Source organism: Mobula birostris, chromosome 18, assembly GCF_030028105.1.
Source record: "Mobula birostris isolate sMobBir1 chromosome 18, sMobBir1.hap1, whole genome shotgun sequence".
NCBI lineage: Eukaryota > Metazoa > Chordata > Chondrichthyes > Myliobatiformes > Myliobatidae > Mobula > Mobula birostris.
This window is the reverse complement of record NC_092387.1, coordinates 15,418,658-15,442,172: the sequence shown is the minus strand read 5'-3', so window position 1 is coordinate 15,442,172 and position 23,515 is coordinate 15,418,658. Positions and strand designations below refer to the sequence as shown.

General features: G+C 42.8%; 1 pseudogene; it reads right to left on the bottom strand.

Moving 5' to 3' along the window:
* Window positions 1-4,476: 4,476 nt before the first annotated feature.
* On the bottom strand, window positions 4,477-19,973 carry LOC140212245 (hydroxylysine kinase-like; annotated as a pseudogene).
* Window positions 19,974-23,515: the final 3,542 nt, after the last annotated feature.

The window sequence follows — 23,515 nt, the reverse complement described above, 5'->3', positions numbered from 1 at the left end:
TCCATCAAGGAGAGAGGGGAACAGTTATTAATGGTGGTCTTGTTAAGTCCACAGTAGTTGATGCAATGATGAAGAACCCCATATTTCTTCTTAACAAAGTTGAATCCTGCACTGGCTGGGGACTGGGATGGTTGAATGAAGCTGTGCTGTGGTACTTTGGCAAAATAGTCATTCGTGGCTTGGGTCTCAGGAGTGGAGAGAGGGAACAGACAATCTCGGGGAGGGGTGGTGCCCAGGAGGCTCTCGATTGTCCAGTCACGTGGTCTATGGCAGGGTGCTGGCTTCCCTTTACTGAAGGCAATGGCTACGCTGTTTCCTGGGGGAGTTTGATGAGGTCGAGAGTTCCCCCTGTCTCCATAGACTTATGGAATGAAGTCAACTGGGGTTGCAGGCAGGTAGTTCAGCAGATTGGTCCCCAACTCAGTGGTGAACTGTGTGACCAGATGAATTGGCTATCAAGAGGGGAGAGCCAAGGGTAAGAAGAGAGGTGTATTGGGTGAGTTGATAAGGAAGAATTGGCTGGATTTGAGGTGCTCTTCAATGCTCATGTGCACAGGCCGTGTACATGTACTGACCATCCCAAACCCCAAGGGACATCTGTCAGTGGCCATAATGCAGAAGGTGTGAGAGATGGGCTCGGTAGGGAGTCCCAGCTACATGCACAGAATCTGGCCCAGAAAGTTGTCTGCTGCGCCAGAATCCACCAGAGCCTCCTTTGTGTGTAGGACCATTGGGGAGTGGAGGAGGACAGAGAGAGGGAGTTGGGCTATGGTGCTGGAACGAGGGGCCGGGGGACGTTTACTAGATAGAAAGCCCCTTGTCTCTACGTGGTAATACCGTTTTCCCGGACTCAGTGGGCACTTGATGCGTGGGTGATTGGCTGGTCTGCAGTAAACTCTCAAGTTGTTTCTTCACTGTCACTCATGCTCTGGGGTAGGGGGTGGGGTGGGGGTAACAGAGCTCTCCCTAACTGCGTAGTTCTGGAAGTGTTGCTGATGAGGATCCTGCAGCCTGAGATGATTCTGGGAACGGAACTGTGGGTCTGGCCAATGATCTGGAGGGATGTTCTGTAAGACACTTTTCAATTTGCGGGGCCAGACTGATGAGGTTTCAAGGTCGGTGGGCATCTCCGGGGGAGTCAGCTCGTCTTTCAAGGCTCTGATAGCAATGGGCCAGTGGCACTTCTGCATTGCAGCCACTCTCCATCACGAGGGTCCTGAAGTCAACGGTGTGATCCAGCACCGAGTCTGAGCCTTGACGCAGGCAAAGTATTTGATCCACTGCCTCCTTTCCACTTCCCAGATGGTTGAAAACACAGCGCACCTCGGTTGGTGGTTTTATTGTCCCAGTTAGCGGTGGGTTGGGGATCCACCAAAGTGTTTGGGCACTGGAATCCAGGGCTTTGAGGGGAGCAGGTCAGCTGGTGTGTGGTTGCTGTATCAAGGCGGAGAGTTGGTCGAGGGGAGGTGAGCAGATGGTTAATGGTTTCCTGCTGCTTTGGGATCGTGTGCTCCTGTCAAAATGATTTCCTTTCGGTGAGCAAACTCTGCTGGGTCAATCATCACTCACCCATCCTGTCAGGAAATGTAGGGGAGGCTTGGCCCGAATGCAGAGCAGTGGAGAAGATTGAGTGGTGAGTGATCGCTGTAAAAATAAACCGCAAAATAACAAACCATGAAGGGCCACAAAACAAGAGAGAATAGATACTTAACCAAAAAGGCAGCTGAAAGCTAGGAGCAAGTTGTTGAGGCTGGCTGATTTGATGGGTGAACAATGGTCTGTGGATGAATGCTGGGTCTAAATAGGCTGCAGGTAATGACGTATTACTGGGTTTTGATAAAGTGAAGCACAATAAGTTATTCGAAATATTACAGAAAACTCTAGATCTAGATTCGAAAGACCTCCGCCTAATCAGAAATCTGTACTGGGAACAAACTGCCACTGTAAGAACAGGTGGAGAAGTGAGTCAGTTTACGAAAATCAAGAGGCGTTAGACAAGGGTGTGCTTTCTCCCCTGATTTGTTTAATGTGTACAGTGAAACAACATTACAAAAAACAAAAGACATCTTGGGAATCAAAGTTGGCAGTGAAAACATCAATAATTTCAGATATGTGAATGACACTGTGTTAATTGCAAGTACGGAGGAAGAACTACAAAACTTAATTGATATAGTTGTTGAAGAAAGTGCAAAAATGGCATTAATCGCAAGAAGACAGGATGTATGGTGATATCCAAAAAGAAGGAGAATCCTATCTGCAGGCTGAAAATAAATGGGGAAGACATAAAACAAGTACAGAACTTTTGCTACTTAGGAAGCTGGGTGGCATCAGATGGCAGGTGCGACTTGGACATCAAAAGAAGAATAGGGATGGCAAAAGACACCTTTACGAGAATGAAGAGTATACTGACCAACATTAAACTAGGCATGACAACCCGCCTCAGAGTACTGAAATGTTACATTTATCCAGTTATGTTATATGGATCAGAATGTTGAACAATATCTAGTAACATGAGGAAACGAATTGAAGCAGCAGAGATGTGGTTTTTGAGGAGGATGCAAAGAATATCATGGATGAAACGAATATCTAATGAGGATGTCATGAACAGAGCAAACACAAAAAGAGAAATAATGTACGAGATCATGAAAAGGCAAAGTAACTTCATTGGACATGTGATTAGGAAAGAGGAGTTAGAATGCACGGTAATTAAGGGAAAGATTGAAGGGAAGAAAGCAAAAAGAAGGCAAAGACAAATGATGATGGGGACAGCAGCCAGAGAACTGGAAATGAATACCAATGAATTGATCCACTTGATCCGAAACAGGATTGTGGGGGTCATGGCAGTCAGAGCTCAATCTGGGCATGGCACCTGATGATGATGATGATGATGCAGGTAATAAGTTGGAAATGAGTGTCAGGTGACTCCTGTTAGCTGGGTGGAGAGAAGGGTGTGCCTGCCTCCTCAGGCCTGGCAGTTAGTGAGTTTAAGCTAAAGGAACCCTTAGGAGGCAGTGATCATAATATGATAGAAGTCACTCTGCAGTTCGAGAGAAGAAGCTAAAATCACATGGTTCAGTCTTACAGTGGAGTAAAGGGAAATATAAAGGCATAAGGGGGAAGCTGGGCAATGTTGATTGGATAAGGGCACTAACAAAGATGATAGCAGAACAATGGCTGGAGTTTCTGGGAACAATTCAGAAGTGCAGAATATATTCATTTCAAAGATGAAGAAGTATTCTAAGGGGAGGATGAGGCAACTGTGGCTAACAAAGGAAGTCAAAGACAGCATAAAAACAAAAGAAAGGGCATATAATTTAGCAAAAATTAGTGGAAAGTTAGAGCATTGGGAAATGTTTAAAACCCAACAAAAGGCATCTAAAAAAGCCATAAAGAGAGAAAAGATGTAGGAAAGCTAGTCAATTATATGAAAGAGGATACCAAAAGTTTATGCAGATATATAGAGTAAAAAGGAGGTGAGGAAATACCTGAACACTGGAATATAATGCTGAAGAGGTAGTAATGGGAGATAACGAAATGGCAGATGAACTTAATTACTACTTTGATTCAGTCTTCGCTTGTGGAACGTACCAGCAGTATGCCAGAAATTCAAGAGTGGCAAACAGCAGAAGTGAGTGTAGTTGCTATTACTAAGGAGAGGGTGCTTGGGAAGCTGGAGGTCTGAAGGTTGATAAGTCACCTGGAACAAATGGACTTCACCCCAGGATTCTAAAAGAGATAGCTGCAGAGATTGTGGAGGCATTAGTAATGATCTTTCAAGAATCCCCAGATTCTGGAATGGTTTCAGAGGACTGAAAAATTGTATATGTCTGTCCACTCTTTAAGGGTGGGAGGCAGAAGAAAAGAAATTATAGGCTAGTTAGCTTCAGTGGTTGGGAAGGTGGTGAAGTCTATTACTATGGACAATGTTTGGAGGTACATGATAAAAAAAAAAGGCCAAAGTCAGCATGGTTCCTTAAGGGAAAATATTGCCTGGCAAATCTGTTGGAATTCTCTGAGGAAATAACAAGCAGGATAGACAAAGGAGAGTCAGTACATGTTGTTTACTTGGATTTTCAGAAGGCCCTTGACAAGGTGCCACACATAGGCTGCATAACAAGATAAGAGCCCACGCTATTACAGGGAAAATACTAGCATGGATAGAAGGCTGGATGACTTGCGGGAGGCAAAGAGTGGGAACAAAGGGGGCCTTTTCTGGGTGGCTGCTGGTCATTAATGGTGTTCTGCAGGGGCTGGTGTCAGGACTGCTTCTTTTCACATTGTATGTAAATGATTTGGGTGATGGAATTGATGGCTTTGCAGTCAAGTTTGCAGGTGATATGAAGATAGGTGGAGGAGGAGGTTTTGTTGAGAAAGCAGGGAGTCTGCAGAAAGATTTAAGACAGGTGGGAGAATGGGCAAAGAAGTGACCGATGAAATATTTTAAAGTTAAGTTTATGCTCATGCACTTTGGTAGAACTAATAAAGGCATGGAATATTTTCTAAAAAGGGAGAAAGCATCCAGCCGGGTCTTGATACAGTCATAAGATATTCCTCACTGAGTAAAGTTGGACAGCATATCTCGTTAAAACCAGCGACTGAGCAAACCTGCCAAGAACCAGCAAATACAAGGCATCCCTCTCCTGGGGAGATAAAGATATCTCACTTTCAAAGCTCGCGAGAACGTGGCCCCCCACATGCATGGGATCGTTGTTGTCCAGCATCATGTACATTATGCATATGGCCAGGTCACACACACAATAACAACAGTTCATGTTACCAAAGTCAAGAATGCCAGAGATGTCCAACTCCTGTTGCAGGTGACCTGGGTTGGAGCGATCGGCTGATGAACGACGAGGCTGCACGAGATCGTTGGTGTGACTGAAGTCTCCATGATTGATGCCTGTTCGAGACACAAAGGTTGTACAATTGTATCATCTGTCACTAAAGGCAACATACACTCCTGAGCAGGGCTAATCCCTTGGACTGAGCATGAAGGATTCGTCAGAATCAGAATCAGATTTAATATCCTTGGTATATGATGTGAAATTTATTGTCTTTGTGGCAGTGGTACATTGCAATACATAATAATAGAACAAAATGTGAATTAAAGTAGGTACATACATATTAAATAGTTAAATTAAATAATAGTGCAAAAACAAAAATAAAGAAGTAGTAAGGTAGTATTCATGGGTTCAATAGTGGGTATCTTGTGACTGTCTTATGACCATGATGTAATTGAGTATCTTGTGAGCATGATGCAATGGTCTTGTGATGGTGGAGTGATGTAATTTTCCTGCCAGTGTGAGGTCACGTGATGACATGTTCCCAACAGGTATAAAAGGAAGCCCTGTTGTGATGCAGTTAGTTTCAGTTTAGTTTTGTATTAGTTCATCAGTTACTCTGTTATGCTGCATATTTGTCTCATGACACAGTTTTGGTTTAAAACGGAGTTTTCCTTTCTATTTTAAGGTGCAAAGATTGGTGCTGGCAGTTTCGTCAATTGCTGCCATATTTGTGTGTTGCATCTATAATTTTTACTTTACAGTAGTATTGGAGAGTGAAGACCTTACTAAAGTACGGGAACCTTGAAGGATCGAATAAAGTTGGAGTCGTTCGGCGGTTTAATAAACATAGAACATAGAGTAGTACAGCACAGTACAGGCCCTTCGGCCCACAATGTTGTGCCGACCCTCAATCCCTGCCTCCCATATAACCCCCACCTTCAATTCCTCCATATACCTGTCTAGTAGTCTCTTAAACTTCACTAGTATATCTGCCTCCACCACTGACTCAGGCAGTGCATTCCACTCACCAACCACTCTCTTGAGTAAAAAAAACCTTCCTCTAATATCCCCCTTGAACTTCCCACCCCTTACCTTAAAGCCATGTCCTCTTGTATTGAGCAGTGGTGCCCTGGGGAAGAGGCGCTGGCTATCCACTCTATTCCTCTTAATATCTTGTGTAGCTCTATCATGTCTCCTCTCATCCTCCTTCTTTCCAAAGAGTAAAGCCCTCGCTCCCTTAATCTCTGATCATAATCCATACTCTCTAAATCAGGCAGCATCCTGGTAAATCTCCTCTGTACCCTTTCCAATGCTTCCACCTCCTTCCTATAGTGAGGCGACCAGAAATGGACACAGTACTCCAAATGTGGCCTAACCAGAGTTTTGTAGAGCTGCATCATTACCTCGCAACTCTTAATCTCTATCCCTTGACTTATGAAAGCTAACACCCCATAAGCTTTCTTAACTACCCTATCTACCTGTGAGGCTGTCACAGTAGGGGCGTTGGGAATGGACTCAAATGCAAGGCACGGACACTGAAGTACAAGGAACAGGACTTGACTAGAGTAGGGACGTGACAGGATACAGACAAGGAGCAGGGACAAGAACGCAGACTTGGGCTTGGACCCTGAGCCAGAGACTGGACAAGGACCCAGAACCTGGGTCTTGCCTCGGGCTCGGGCCCCAGAACCAGGCATGGACATGACATGACTTCAGGAGTGGAGGCAGAGGTCTTGAGGCTTGGGGACAGGCTTGGGGAATTGAGGCTGGAGGCTTAGGGACTTGAGGTTGGAGGCTTGGGGACGAGGCTGGAGGCTTGGAGACAGGCTTGGGGACTTGAGGCTGGAGGCTTGGAGACAGGCTTGAGGTCTTGAGGCTGGAGGCTTGGAGACAGGCTTGGGGTCTTGAGGCTTGGGTCTAGGGTACTTTGAGGCTTGGGTATGCACTCCGAGCCAGAGACTGGGCAGGGACCCAGAACCTGGGACTTGACTCAGGCTTGGACTCCAGAACTAGGCGAGGACAAGACGAGGCTACAGGACTGGACATGGCTTGGGTGAGGAACTCCTGGGTAGGGTGAGACACAAGGACAGATAAAGGCACATGGACAGGATTTGGATAGGATTGGACTAGGCACAGACTGGACAAGGGCCTTCAGGAGCACGGAGCCTTGGAATAGAAGAGACGGGAGCACGGAGCACAGAGCCGGGACTCCTCCTTGGGAACAGGATGTAGGGCTGGAACTCACACACATAACACACAGCTGGGACCCCTCCTTGGGAACAGGATGTAGGGCCGGGACTCATACACAGAACGCTGAACATGAAGAGACGGATCCCAACACAAGGTGGCAGCAAATGGCTGGACCCACCTAGTGAAGGCGAGGACACAGTGTCAGTTCCCAATACTAGGTAGCAGCAAACGGCCGGACCTCCCTAGCAAAGGTGTGGACACAGAGAGACAATTCCACACAATGAAAGACAGTTCCTTATCTTGACCTAACAAGGCCCCGGTCTTGCTCCGGCGGTAAAACTTCAGTGATACAGGCGGTGTATACAGGCGGGGTATCCAGGCAGAGAGTCAGGCGAGGTATCCAGGCAGAGAGTCATGCAGGGTATTCAGGCAGAGAGTCAGGGAGGAGGAGGAGGAGGAGGAGGAGGATGATGATGATGATCCCTGGTTTGCAGAGGTATTTATGTCTCAGCCCCAAAACCCAAAACGAGAATCATGTGCCTACAACTGAAACTGGGGAAAACCAGAAACCCTGGCATAAGGAACTATGGACTGGACCGTGAACCAGAATAAGGACTTCACGGACCGGACCATGACAGAGGCAACTTTCAGGGATCTGTGGACATGTACTCCCAGATCCCTCTGCTCCTCCACACTACCAAGTATCTTGCCATTTACTTTGTACTCTGCCTTGGAGTTTGTCCTTCCAAGGTGTACCACCTCACACTTCTCCGGGTTGAACTCCATCTGCCACTTCTCAGCCCACTTCTGCATCCTATCAATGTCTCTCTGTAATCTTCAACAATCCTCTACACTATCTACAACACCACCAACCTTTGTGTCGTCTGCAAACTTGCCAACCCACCCTTCTACCCCCACATCCAGGTTGTTAATAAAAATCAGGAAAAGTAGAGGTTCCAGAACCAATCCTTGTGGGACACCATTAGTCACAACCCTTCAATCCGAATGTACTCCCTCCACCACGACCCTCTGCCTTCTGCAGGCAAGCCAATTCTGAATCCATCTGGCCAAACTTCCCTGGAGGATCAACATTATCGAGCATTCATTCAGAAATAGTGACCTGTATCTGAGATAACTCCTGCAAGAGCAGGGAAGCTTGTGCAGTGTTCACTCACCAGAAAAAGGTCAGTTCCTTTAAGCCATTTGATTTCCTTCATCGTGAGAATCAGCAGTAACGTCACGTCTTCGAAGAAATCTGTTTCCAGAGAAGTCTCTCCTTATTGACTGTGTGAATCACTTGGATTTTCGAATTTACCATTTTAAGAACTGTTTTCGAATTTACCCTTTTAAGAACTGCTCCAGAGTTGCTGTATAGCAGTTAACTTCCAGTTAAGTTTGTTGTTGGAATACTTTTCTCTATTGTTGAGCAGAGTTTAATAAATGTTTTAAAAAAACGGTCACCAGCAACTTTGATGTGTGTTGCTTTAATAAATGTTTTTTTTTATAAAACCTGACTTAATTGATAATTCATTGTTGCTGATTACGTGACAATAGAAACATAGAAATATAGAAAACCTACAGCAAATTACAGGTCCTTTGGCCCACACGGTTGTGCCAAACATGTCCCTACCTTAGAAATTACTAGGGAATCAGAGGGTATGGAGGGAAGGCTGGTGCAAGGTTCTGAGTTGGATGATCAGCCATGATCATAATAAATGGCGGTGCAGGCTCGAAAGGCCGAATGGCCTACTCCTGCACCTATTTTCTATGTTTTCTATGCTTACCCATAGCCCTCTATTTTTCTAAGCTCCATGTACCTATCCAAAAGTCTCTTAAAAGACCCTATCGTATCTGCCTCTACCACCATTGCCAGCAGCCCATTCCATGCACTCACCACTCTCTGAGTAAAAGACTGACCCCTGACATCTCCAACGTCCATTCAGAAATTGGATTGCAAAGGAGAAGAAGCTGTTCCTGAATCACTGAGTGCGTGCTTCAGGCTTCTGTACCTCCTTCCTGATGGTGCAATGAGGACAAGACATGACCTGGGTGATGCGGATCCTTAATGCCACCTTTGCGAGGTAATTCTCCTTGAAGATGTGCTGGATACTATGGAGGCAAATGCGCAAGATGGAGCTGACTATGTTTACAACCTTCTGCAGCTTATTTCCTATATTGTTACATATCTCAAGGAGATCTTGTGAGGATGATGTAATGGTCTTTTGGAGGTCACCTGATGTAATTTTCTCGCTGATATGAGGTCACGTGATGACATGTGCACCACGGGTATATAAGGGAAGACCTCAGATGACGCAGTTAGTTTTTAGTTTTTAGTTTTCCAGCTAGAACGTTGATGTGTCTCCATTTCTGTTGCGTATTTGTTTTTATGACACAGTTTCATTTTTTAAAATGGAGTGTTATGTTCTGTTGCAAGGTACAATAGTGCTGTACTGGCAATTTTTGTTAGATGTGTTGATGTACCTTTTTCCAGTAGTATTGGAGAGTGAAGACTTTATCGCAGTACAGGACCCAAAGGATTAAGAGAAGTTGGTATTGTTCAGCAGTTTAACGAAGGATCGACCTTATTGAGTCTTCGTTGAAGAAGTAGCGACCTGCATCGAGGATAACTCTTGCCAAAAGAGCAAGGAAGTCCATGCGGGATTTGCTCTCTCTCTAAAAGAAATTAAGGTCAGTTGTTTTAAGCCGTTTATTTCCTGCATCGTGAATCCTTTGGACAGAACCAACAGGAAAGTCGCGTCTATGAAGAAATCCTTCTCCAGAGAAGTCTCTCCCAATTGAATGTATAAATCTGTTGGACTTTTGAATTTACCATTTTAAGAACTGTGTTTGACTTTACCGCTTTAAGAACTGTTTTCACATTTAACGCTTTAAGAACCAGTGCCGAGTGACGAGTTGTTGAACGGCTGCATAGCGGTTAACTTCCGGTTAAGGTTTTCGTTTGTTTTTTATTGTTTATCCGTGTTTAATAAATGTTTGGTTGTTTTTATATATCCTGTCTCGATTGATACTCATTGTTGCCGCTTATGAGACAATATCTAAAACCCTAACCCAGGCCATGAGGTACAGAGTCCACAGGTGTCCATCTGTGCTCCACAGTGTCCCGGGGATGCTCACTTCTGAGCTGCCAGATCAATGGAGACAAAAGGGACTTCAAAATCTGGAGTCTGGAGCAACAAGCGATCTGCTAGAAGATCGTCAAGCAGCATCTGTGGCAGGAAGGAACTGTGAGTGTCTCAAGTCCTGATGCAGGGATTTGACCTAAAACATCTGGGATCTTGTTTCTCCCACAGACATTGCTCAGCCCTTGGTTCATTCAGCAGATTGTTTACTGTTCCATCTCAGTTCCATTTTGCGTGCGCGTGGTGTGAAGGTGCAACTGTCTCTACAAGGACTGTGTATTGATGACTCCTACCTTAGGTAGATTAGAGATGTTGAGATCAAGTTGTCTTGGTTGACTCACTATCTACCCCAGATTTAATTCAGCAATGAGCTCCTTCAGGATTCAACCAGTCCAATCAGTGGCGATGTTATCAAGCCTCGTAGTGAAGGATCCAACTTGGATGTTTGGCAGTTCCTTTTTGCCTTCTTACAGTTTCACGTGAGATGAGTGACTATCTGTATGTATAGTTGTGGTGTTAGCCTTTAGACAAAGTAAGGGACTGAATACAAGTAAATAGTTCACTGAAAGTTGCATCACAGGTAGACAGGGTGATGAAGAGAGCATTTGGCATCTGGCCTTCATTAGTCAGGACATTGAGTATAGGATTTAGGACATTATGTTGCAATGTACAGAATACTTTTGAGGCTGCACTTGGAAAGTTGTGCATAGCTCTGGTCACCCTGTTATAGGAAAGATGTCATTAAGACAGCAGAAGTTCAAAGATGACTTATGAGAATGTTGCCAGGATTCAAGGGCCTGAGTTGTAGGGAGAAGCTGGGCAGACTGGGGCTTTATTCCAGGTGGCTGAGATAGATTGGGATAAAATCTTGAGGGGCATTGACAGGGTGAATATATGGTATTCTGAGAGGGGAGATATTTTAAAAGAACAATTTCTTCACACAAAGAGAGGTGTGATTATGGAACGACTGACCAGAGGGAGAGGTAAAGGTTAATAACATTTAATGGACATTTGGACAGATACATAGATAGGAACAGTTCAGAGGGATAGAGGGAAAATTTGTGTAAATCGTTCCAGGTTAGATGGCATTTTCCTGTCATGGATGAGTTGGACTGGATGATTTGTTTCCCTGCTGTACAAGGCCATAAGATCATAAGGCATTGGATCAGAATTAGATCATTTAGCCCATCGAATCTGCTCCATTATTCCATCATGGCTGATTTATTTTCCCTCTCAATCCCATTCTTCTGCCTTCTTCCCGTAACCTTGATGTCCTTAATTAAAGTTACCCAATGAATTGGCTTCCACAGCTGCCTGTGGCAATGAATCGCACAGACTCACCACATCAGTCTGTGACTCTGGATGGGTTACCTCCGATGGATGTTTAGGCACCTATTTCATTCCATTGTTCACAGTGGTCAGAAGGTGAAGGAGGTGTACCTGGCACATTGAAACCACTCATTTTCACAACTGCTCAAATTATCTGAAGTCCCACCCTGCAAACCTCATGACCGACAGAGAGGCACTTACCTTCATTAAAGTTCTTGATATTTGGAAGCACCTTCTCTAGAATTTGCTGAATAATTTGCTCCACAACTTGGCAATCACTGTCCTTCAGTGTGTATAGGTACTTGTTCAGCTGGTGAATGTTTGTAAGTTTCCAGTCGAAGGAATCTCTCTGTAGACTCTTCAGTTTGGGATGCTGGAATTCCTAATAATTAGACAAGTCCATTACAGTCACCCACCTCCAGCATATTAACTTCATTTAAAGGTAAGTTCAAGATAATTTCCACAGAATTCTGCTTTTCTATGCAGCCCAGAGTGGAGAACTGACAGTATTCATTACAGTTGTGGGAGACAGATCACTCACATTAGTCAAAATGAACAGATCACTGCACTTCAAGCAACTACAGCTGTGAGGTTAACTCATCCTACACAGTCAGAAGTTCAAAACAACTGTCCCAACTCCATCTTCTATTGGCCAGTCCTCTCCCCCATTTATTAGGTAGCTACTTTCTATTGCATCCATGATATGAAGGTTTATAGTGGACGATGCAAGTTGACTGGTTGGTTTCAAATACAGCAAAGGATTAATTGAACACTGCCCATCTCTCTTTCAAACAACAACAGAGGAAAAAATTAAAATACCCAAATCTTTCTAAATTTCAATTACCTGACAAAGTGTCTTTGATCTGAAACATTAACTAGCTGAGAATTAGGAATGTCGCCTTCCTCTCTTGGTTCCACTACCTCAGGAAACAGAACATAAAAAATAGAACATTACAGCACAGTATAAGCCCTTCAGCCCACGATGTTCTGTTGACAGTTTAACCTACTCTAAGATCAATTTAACCCTTCCCACCAACAAAACCCTCTTCTTTTATATTATCCATGTGCCCATCTATTTAAGATTTTCTTAAATGCCCCTAATGTATCCGCCTCTACCACTCTCAGCGTAAAGAATTTACCTATGATATCCCACCTAAACTTACCCCCCCGTCACCTTAAAGTTATGTACCCCTCATATTAACCATTTCCACCCGGAGAAAAAGTCTGTCCGCTCAATCTATCATCTTGTACACCTCTATCAAGTCACCTCACATCCTCCTTCACTCCAGGGAGAAAAGTCCTAGCTCGCTCAACCTATCCTCATAAGACTTGCTCTCTCATCCAGGCAGCATGCTGTTAAATCAGCACTGCACCCTCTCTAAAGCTTCCACATCCCTCCTATCATTTGTTGTTTTGCATGACATGGCCCGGGAGGAGCAGTGGCGAGTCTGTCCGTTCGGGAGCAGGGGTCGGGTCAACCTTCGCCTGGCATCTCGTCCACAGCCATTCCGACATGGGTGGCCCTGAGTTGGCATCGGCTGGTGGAATCCTTGAAGCAATTCGGCCTCCACGTGATGTCAACGTGTTAATTCAAGTCGAGGAGGCTTCCTATAATGAGGCGACCAGAACTGAACGCAATACTCTAAGTGTGGTCTAACCAGTGTAGTGTGTGTTTTTTATACATTCATAGAGCTGCAGTATAACCTCACAAATGATATTATCTCAATCCCCCAACTAATGAAGGCCAATACTCCATATGCCTATCAATCTGTATAACAACTTTGAGGGATCTATGGACGTGGACCCCAATAATTTCTCTGTTCCTCCACACTGCTAAGAATCCTGCCATTAACTATATATTCTGCCTTCAAATTAAACCTTCAAAAATGAACCACCTCACACTTTTCTGGATTGAACTCCATTTGCTAATTCTCAGCCCAGCTCTACATCCTGTCAACGTGCACTGTAACCACAACTTCCTACACTATTGACAACATCACCAACTTTCGTTCCATCTGTAAACTTACTGACCCACCTTTCCACTTCCTTATCCAAGTCATTCATAAAAATCCCAAAGAGCGGGTCCTCACAGCTCAGTCTTTCTTTCTTCTCCTCTCTACTATTGATCAGAAGATATAAAATCTGGAAAGCACATCCCACCAGACACAAGGACAGTTTCTCAGCCACTCTCAGACTCTTGAACGAACCTTTAACTTGGTAAGGATTGATCTCTCAGTCTACCTTGCTGTGCCCCTAGTACTTTATTTGTCTACCTGTACTGTACTTCCTGAGACTGAAACGCTATATTTTACGTTCTGCTTTCTTTTCATACCTCAGTGTATTGGCCTGGCTGGATGACACACCAAACAAAAGCTTTTCACTGTATCTTGATAAATGACAAATATAAAGCAATAACTTTGTTTCCCTCTCCACACATGCTGCCTGACCTGCTGAGTATTTCTACAATTTCATTTTGCTGCTTAATATTTGGCATCATGTCTGGGATGCCCAATAACCCAAAATAATATAGATGCCTTTTCAACAAATTGCTTTCGTGTAATTATTGTTTCAAGGTTTAAAATAGATCTGATCTATAACCACACAACTTGTGATTACACCCACATTGTTGTTAAAGGCAAAACACGGCTTACTTAGATGTCTGGACACAGAATACATGGACTTACTTTGAGGACCTTATTAATCTGACGAGAGTTTGCCCAACCTTGTACAAGATCAGGGGGTCTGCAGGGATCTGCTGCAGCGGAATTCCCGGTAAATAGGTCAGCAAGTGGACCATATGGGTCTTATATTCTTGACCAGAATCTGCAAAATATAGAGCACATTTTTTATTAAGTTAGTCTGCCTAATCTTTCTGAATCTGACCTGAAAAATTATATGTTTCCAGTGAATTTCAGTGAATTTTGAAAACATGGACAAAATTATACAAATAAAGCAAATTTTAAAGGGATCAGCAGAAGCCAATGTACAAGAACAAATATCTGATACCCACTAATCGTCTCCAGCAACATATTCCTGCCATCAGTGGTTGGGATGGGTGTGGGGGTTGGAAAACCTTTCTGCTTCAAGAAACTCATATTTGTACTTCCGCCAAATCTACATCCTGGCTGTCGGTCACGTTCAGGACTTTGAGGACATAGCTCTTCCTGTGATCTCTGTTCACCAGGGGCTCCGCTATCAGAATGTGAAAGTTCTGGTCAATGTAGCCGGGCATTGGGTAGACTTCTGAAACCATCAGACTGTACAGCCATCAACCAGCTCTGCCACCTGTGCCTCACTCAATGATTAAAATGGCTTTCTCCGAGTTGGACATCTGAAAGACATCCCGAGTGTAATAGTAACATTCTTAATTTTTTATATATTTGTATTATATTTCCTCCAACATAACAGAGACCATTCAGTGCATTGAGTCTATTCTTGCTCACTGAACAAGCCCATAATCTCATTGTCCTTCTGAGGCATTTTCTTTCACACTCATTGATGTGCTCTAGTTCTCCAACTTCCCACCCACACTGAAGATAATTTACAGTTGTCAATTAACCTACAACACACATACTTACATGGATTAGGTAATTATAGAGAGAAAGAACAGTAACTGGTTGTTTTATTAATAAATCACGTCAAGCAAACCTGTCTTGAAGTACTGCTATTGTTTGTGTCCTTATCCCCAAACCATAGTACTGTCGGTAGAAGAGGAATTCCTATGGATAAAACCCTGGATTTGTGTTTTTGATCATGCTTGAGTTTTTTCAAGGAGGGTTTAACCAAAGGCTAAATTCTCTCACAGGGTTCTCGCAGCTGCCATCAGGCAAGAGGCTCAGAAGCCTTAAGAGCCACACCACGAGGTTCAAGAACAGCTAATTCCCTTTAACCACTCAGAGCTTGAACAACGGTGCCCAACCGGTCACTACAGGAAGCAAGAGAAGAGATTACTGTGCCTTTGGCAATGATCTTTATGTCCTCACTGACCACAGGAACAGTACCAGAAGACTGGAGGGTGGAAAATGTTATTCTTTTGGTTATGAAAGGTAATCAGGATAATCCTGGAAATTAAAGACCAGTGAGTCTTACTTAGATTGTGAGCAAATGGTTAGAGAGGAGTCTTAAATACAAGATTTACGGGCTGGTGGAGCAGCAAAGCCTGATTATGGATCATCAGCATGGCCTCGTGATGGGTAGGTTGCCCCTCACGAATCTGAATGTATTCCTCGAGGAAGTGAGAAAACAAGTTGATGAAGGTAGAGCAGTGAATGTGACTTATATGGATTTTAGTAAATTTTTTGACAAGGTTCCCCACGGTAGGGTCATTCAGAAAATGAGGAGGTATGGGATCTGGGGAAACTTGGCTGCATGGATACAGAATTGGCTTGTCCTGAGAAGGTAGAAGGTGGTAGTAGATGGAAAATATTCTGCCGAGAGGTTGTTGGGATCTCTTCTGGGACCTCTGCTCTTTGTGATTTTTATAAATGACTTGGATGAGGAATTAAAAGGGCGGCTCCATAAGTTTGCAGATGATATGAACATTGGTGAACACGTGGATCGTGTGGAGGGCTGTTGCAGGTTCTGATGGGAGATTGATAGGCTGCAGGGCTGGGCTGAGAAGTGGCAGATGGCGTTCAATCCAGAAAAGTATGAAGTGAAACACTTTGAAAGGGTGAATTTGAAGGAAGAATGCAGGGTTAATGGCAGGAATCTTAGCAGTGCGGACAAACAGAGGGATCTTGGGGTCTCACGTCCATAGATCCCCCAAAGTTGCCGCACATGTTGGTAGGGTTGTTGTGAAGGCGTATGATATGTTGGTCTTCATTGGTTGAGGGATTGAGTTCAAGAGCAATGAGGTAACATTGCAGCTCTATAAAACTCTAATTAGACATTGTGTTCAGTTCTGGATGCCTCATTATAGGAAGTATGTCAACACTTTAGAGACGGTGCAGAGGAGATTAACCAGGATGCTGAATGGATTACAGAGTAAGTCTTACGATGAAAAGTAGAGTGAGCTAGTGTTGTATATTTAATATTTCAATAATATTGTAAATATATTGTTTGATTGAGCATTCTTTGTTGTTGACATAATTAATTATCGGTTATGTTTAAAAGTACATGAATGGCATGCATCGTCACACCACCATGTCATAAGTGTGTGCCTCACTTAAAGTAAAAACAAAGTACACAAGTTATCCCTGGCTCTCCCGTGCTTTGCTTTCAATTACTTTTATGTTTTGGAGTTACAAACCATAATAGCTAATGTTCTCTGGAGCAAAGGAGGATGACAGGTGACTTGGTCGAGGTGTATAAGACAATAGGGGGTGTAGTTAGAGTGGACAGCGAGTGCCTTTTCCCTGGGTGGTAATGGCTAATACAAGATTGGAGGGTTATATAGGGGGGATGTCAGCACTAGGGGTTTTACACAGAGGAGGGCAAGTGCATGAAATGCTGCTGGAGATGGCAGTAGAAACAGATACACTGGGGACAAGCCAGGGACGCCAGAGATGCTGTCATGGTGACTATTTCAAATCCATTCCTACTGACCTTACTGTCTACCAGAAGGAAAATCATCACCCGGATCTTTCTCTGCTGCCTGTCCCAATTGCCAAAGAGCAGCTCCCTGAATCACAGTCTGGATCCCATCTAGTTAAGACATGATGTTTACCACACAACAGCCCTGAGTGTAATGCATTGAACAGCATCATTACACTGTCTATTTTGATCTCATAACCACATTTTTCTGAGTCAATTCTGGTAATCTCCTTGTCTCCTTTTTTTTAAAAATCTTTTCCCATTCCCCATTCTGGTTGCCCTCTTGCCCCTTCTCTTCTCTTCACCTTCCCATTCCTTCCCTTTGGTTCCACTCTTCCTTCCCTTTCTTCCATGGTCCACTGTCCTCTCTTATTAGATTCCTTCTTCTTCAGCCCTTTACCTGTCACATCCCAGCTTCTGACTTCATCCCCCTCCCCCACCAACCCCACTTCCCCCTCACTTGCCAGCTGGTGCCCCCCACCCTCACACACCTTCTATTTCCGGCTCCCGCCCCACCTTCCTTTTCATTTCCGATGAGAAGTCTCAGTTTGATATGTCAACTGTTTATTCCCTCCCACAGAAGCTGCCTAACTGCTGAGTGTCTCCAGCATTTTGCCTGTGTTCCTTCAGACCTCCAGCATCTGCAGAATCTCGTGTGCTTATGATTGTGTGAACCGACAGTGATTGTGAGAGTTCCTTCTCAAATTTATCTTTACCTTACATTTGCAAAGTGATGACAAGCAAAATTGGGTCAACCAAGTCTGTATCAAAGCACTTGCTCCAAAAAGTTTTGTACGAGAATGAAGCTAATGGAGAGGATGAATTAGATTATGAGAACACTCAGTCCTCTTTTATTGTCATTTAGAAATGCATACATGCATTAAGAAACGATACAATGTTTCTCCGGAGTGATATCACAGAAAACAGTACAGACCAAAGACTAACACTGACAGAACCACATAATTATAACATATAGTTCCAGCAGTGCAAAGCAATACCGTAATTTGATAAAGAACAGACCACAGGCACAGTAAAAAAAATAGTCTCAAAGTCCCGAGTCACCGATATCAGGCGGCAAAAGGGAGAAACTCCCTGCCATAAACCTCCAGGCACCGTCAACTTGCCGATACCTTGGAAGCAGCCGACCCCAGCCGACCCTGAGTCCATCCATCCGAAAACTCCAAGCTTCCGAGCAGCCTCTCCGGTACAGCCTCCCGAGCGCCATCCTCTGCCGAGCGCCTTCGACCTCTCCCCGGCCACTGAAACATGCAAAGCTGAGGATTTCAAGGCCTTCAACTCCAGAGATTCTGGTTACCACACAGCAGCAGCGGTAGCAAAGCAGACATTTCAGAAGTTTTCCAGATGTTCCGCTGTGCACTCATATCTGTCTCCATCAAATTAGGATTGTGCATGGTCCCCTACTTGACAGATAACAGGTATTCATCACCAAAGTGGCCGCGTGCGCTGCCGTCACACTGCCATCTTCTCCCCCCGCCCCCCTCCCGCTTCTCCTGAATGGGAAAGTGTTCATTTCCTGGAAGATGTAGGTTGGGTACTCTCATATCCCAGGTGCCTCCTCTCAGTGAGAACAGGCAGTAGTAATGATTTTGACCATTGTCTTCTGTGTGCCCATGAAGGTTTGAAAATGAAGACCTGTGACAAGTGTTGTTCCACAATGACCTGTATTTGGACCTCTGCAGTTTCTGGTTTTTATAAATGACATGGATGAAAACCTACATGGGTGGGTTAGTAAGTTTGCAGACAATACCAAGATTGGCGGTATTGTGGATGGCAAAGGATACAGCGGGATATAGAACAGCTTCAGATATGGTCAGAGAAGTGGCAGATGGAGCTTAACCTGACCAAATGGGAAGTATTGCACTTTGGAAGATCAAATGTAAAGAGACACTGCAACGTTGATGTGCAGATGGACCTTCGGGTCCAAGTCGCTGGATCCCTGAAAGAGTTTACACGGGATGATAAAGAAGGCATATGGTATGTTTGCCTTCGAGGAATTGAGTTCAAGAGTGAGGAGATAATGTTGCAGCTTTATTAAACCCTAGTTAGGCCACCACCTGGAGTTTGCATTCATTTCTGGTTTTTATAGAAGTGATGTTAAGGCTTTGCAGAGGATGCAGTCTGAATTTGATGGCATATGCTGCAAGAAGAGGTTGTACAAAGGCTGAGGGGAGATCTGATAGAGATTTATAAGATGATGAACGGCATAGATCTTTTCCTGGGATTGAAATACCTAATACCAGAGGGCATGTATTTCAGTTGAAAGAGAGTAAGGAAGTACGTGGTGTTCGTTTGTTACGTGCTGTGGGCAATCATATTCTTTCTATGACCATGATTGTCCTTGGCAAATTTTCTACAGAAGTGGTTTGCCATTGCTGCTTTCTTGCAAGTGTCTTTCCAAGATGAGTGACCCCAGCCATTATCATTACCCTCAGAGATTGTCTGCCTGGCGTCAGTGGTCACATAACCAGGACCTGTGTTGCGCACCAGCTGCTCACACAACCATCCACCACCTGCTCCCGTGTCTTCACGTGACCCTGATTTGGGAGGGTAGGGGCTAAGCAGCTGCTAAGCTTTGCCCAAGTCTGACCTGCAGGCTAGCGGAGGGAAGGAGTGTCTTACACCTCCTTTGGTAGAGACATGTCTGCACCTCACCACCCTTGATGTGGTGTTTTTTTTTTACCCAGAAAACGATGGATGCCTGGAATGTGCTGCCTACTGTAGTGAAGGAGGCAAATGCAAACGGAAGGTTCAAGGGGCTCTTCGATAGACACATGAATGTACAGGGAATGGAAGAATGTGGACATTGTGCCAGCAGAAGGGATTTGTTTACTTGGGCATTTACCTATCATCACAACAGGTTAACAGCAAATGTTGTTCCATTGGCTCTTCACTCAGCTCTAGAGCACCTCGACAATGAAGATGCATACATCAAGATGCTCTTCATTGACGACAGCTTAGCATTCAACACTATCATCCCCCCAAAACTCATCATTAAGCTCCAAGACCTGGGCCTCAGTACTTCCCTGTGCAAATGAATCCTCAATTCACTCACTGTTAGACCGCAGTCAGTTTGGATTGGCAACAATATCTCCTCTGCAAACATTATCAGCACAGGTACACCACAAAGCTATGTGCTTAGCCCCCTCACTTTATATCAGTCTGGCTAAGCATAGCTCCAATGCTGTGTTTAAGTTTGTAGTGACACCACTGTTGTTGGCCAAATCAAAGATTCTGACAAATCGCCATCTAGGAGGGAGATTGAAAATCTGGCTGAACAGTGCCACAACAACAACCTCTCACTCAATGTCAGCAAAACCAAAGAGCTGGTTATCAACTACACGAGGAAGACGCCTGAGGTCCACGAGCCAGTCCTCATTAGGGAATCAGAGGTGAGGAGGGACAGTAGCTTCAAAATCCTTTAATATCAGAGGATCTGTCCTGGGACCAGCACTCAAGTGTCATCATAAAGAAACCATAATCGCACCTCTACTTTCTTAGAAGTTTCATTTGATCTAACATGTCACCAAAAACGTCAACATACTTCTTTTTAAATCTTTTTATTGAATTAGTACACAAAAGGTAAACCATGTAGAAACTAATACACTGTTGTGATATAACTTTATAAGAGATATTAATACACAAAAAAAGTAGTACAAACAGTGCAGTTTAGTTATAAAATAATGAGGTAATACAATAGTATACTAATTTTCCATATATATCAATAAAGAGAAGAAAAATCCCAAAAGAAGACCCCAAAAAAAAAGCCCACCGTGCAACTAATCTAAAAAGCAAAGCAAAGCAATGGGCTAACTAGGTATCAAGTAGACTTAAACAACTCAAAACAATCACGTCCTCAAACCCGACCTCCATTAAAAACAGTTAAAAAGCAAAAGGGGAATGTAAATATGGGCAAAGAGAAAAAAAAAGTTACATTAAATGAAAATGTTGAATAAAAGATCTCCAGGTCTGTTCAAATTTAACTGACGTATCACAAAGATTACTTCTGATTTTTCCCAAATTTAAACATAGTATCGTCTGAGAAAACCAAAAAAAAACGTAGTTGGGGCATTAATCTCCTTCCAATGTTGTAAAATACATCTTTTTGCCATTAAAGTAAGAAATGCAATCATTCTACGGGCTGAAGGGGAAAGATTACTGGAAATTTTAGGTAATCCAAAAATAGCAGTAATAGGATGGGGAGAAATATCTGTATTCAATACCTTTGAGATAATATTAAAAATGTCTTTCCAAAATGTTTTCAAAGTAGGACAGGACCAAAAGATATGAGTTAAGGAAGCTATCTCCCCATGACATCTGTCACAAAGAGGGTTAATATGAGAATAAAAATGAGCTAATTTATCTTTAGACATATGTGCTCTATGAACAACTTTAAATTGAATTAGGGAATGTTTGGAACAGATAGAGGAAGTATTGACTAGTTGTAAAATATGCGCCCAGTCATCCGCCAAAATAGTGAAGCCCAATTCCTTTTCCCAATCTGACCTAATCTTATCGAATGGAGCGTTCCTAAGTTTCATGATAGTATTATAAATAATAGATGTTACACCTTTCTGACATGGATTAAGGTTAATTATACTATCTAAAATATATGTAGAGGGTAACGCCGGAAAGGAAGAAAGTATGGTACTTAGGAAATTTCTAACTTGGAAATATCTAAAAAAATGTATTCTTGGTAAGTTATATTTGTTAAATAATTGTTCAGAAGACATAAGGGAGCCATCTAAAAATAAATCCAAAAACCGTGATATACCATTGGTCTTCCAAATTTGAAAGGCATGGTCCGTAGAGGAAGGGGGAAAGAATATGTTGCCTAAAATAGGAATCGCAAGATTAAGTCGAAAAATTTTCGGAATTGAAACCAAATGCATAAGGATATTTAACTATCGGGTTACAAACCTGTTTGTGGTGTTTCAAATCGAAAGGAAGAAAAGAACCTAAAATGGAGCCAAGTGCATAACCTTGAGCAGATTGTAATTCCAATACTACCCATTTAGGAATGGATAGTGTATCTTGATCAAGTAACCAAAATTTCATGTGTCGAATATTAATTGCCCAATAATAAATCTAAAGTTAGGTAATGCCAAACCTCCATCTCTCTTAGCTTTCTGTAGATGTATTCTACCCAGTCTGGGGTTTTTATTTTGCCAAATAAATGAAGAAATTTTAGAGTCAACTTTGTCAAAAAAGGATTTTGAAACAAAAATTGGTAATGCCTGAAATATGTATAAAAATTTTGGCAGAATAAACATCTTAACAGCATTAATACGACCAATCAAAGTTAAATAAAGTGGAGACCATTTAAATGAAAGTTGTGTAATGTGATCAATTAAGGGTAGGAAATTAGTCTTAAATAAATCCTTATGTTTACAAGTAATTTTAATCCAAAGATATGAAAAGTGATTATTAACCAATTTAAACGGGAGGTTCTGATATAAGGGAACTAGCTTATTAATCGGGAAAAGTTCACTCTTACTGAGATTTAACTTATAACCTGAAAAAAGACTAAATTGTGCTAATAAATCTAAAGCAGCAGGAATAGATTTTTGAGGATTAGAAATATATAAAAGTAAGTCATCAGCACAAAGTGATACTTTATGAGACTTTAAACCACGAGTTATACCAATAATATTAGGAGATTCTCCAATAGCAATTGCAAGAGGTTCTAATGCAATATCAAATAATAAAGGACTAAGAGGACAACCTTGTCTGGTACCTCGAAAAAGAGGAAAAGAAGATGAATTTAAAGAGTTAGTACGAACTGAGGCCATAGGAGAATGATATAACAGTTTGATCCAGGATATAAATTTCAGGCTGAAGTTAAACATTTCAAGCACCTTGAATAAGTAAGGCCATTTGACCCCGCAAAGGCTCTTTCAGCGTCTAGGGAAATGACACATTTAGGATCATTTTGTGATGGGGTATAGACAATGTTTAAAAGTGTACGAATATTATAAAAAGAGTAACTATTTTTAATAAAACCTGTTTGGTCTTCCGAGATAATATAAGGAAGTGCTATTTCTACTCTGTTTGCTAATAGTTTAGAAAAAATTTTAGAGTCAACATTTAACAAAGATATTGGTCTATAAGATGTACATTGAGCAGGGTCTTTATCCTTCTTTAATATTAAAGAGATCGATGCTCTATAACAGGATTCAGGTAGTTTACCAAGTTTTATTGAGGCCTCCGGAATAGCCAAGGGATTAATGAGAATGCAAAAAATTTATAGAATTCCGCGGTAAACCCATCAGGACCAGGAGCTTTCCCCGGGTTCACAGAAAAAATAACATTCTTAATCTCATCAGTGGTAAAGGAAGTGTCTAACATAGAAGATATATCGTGTGAAATCTTAGGGAAATCTAGGTTATCTAAAAAGTCATACATATGTTTAGAATCTCGTGGAGACTCTGATTGATCTAAGGAGGAATAAAAGTCAAAAAAGTCTCAGCTTGATCAAATGTCAGTTGATCTTTTTGATTATAAATCTGATTAATTTGA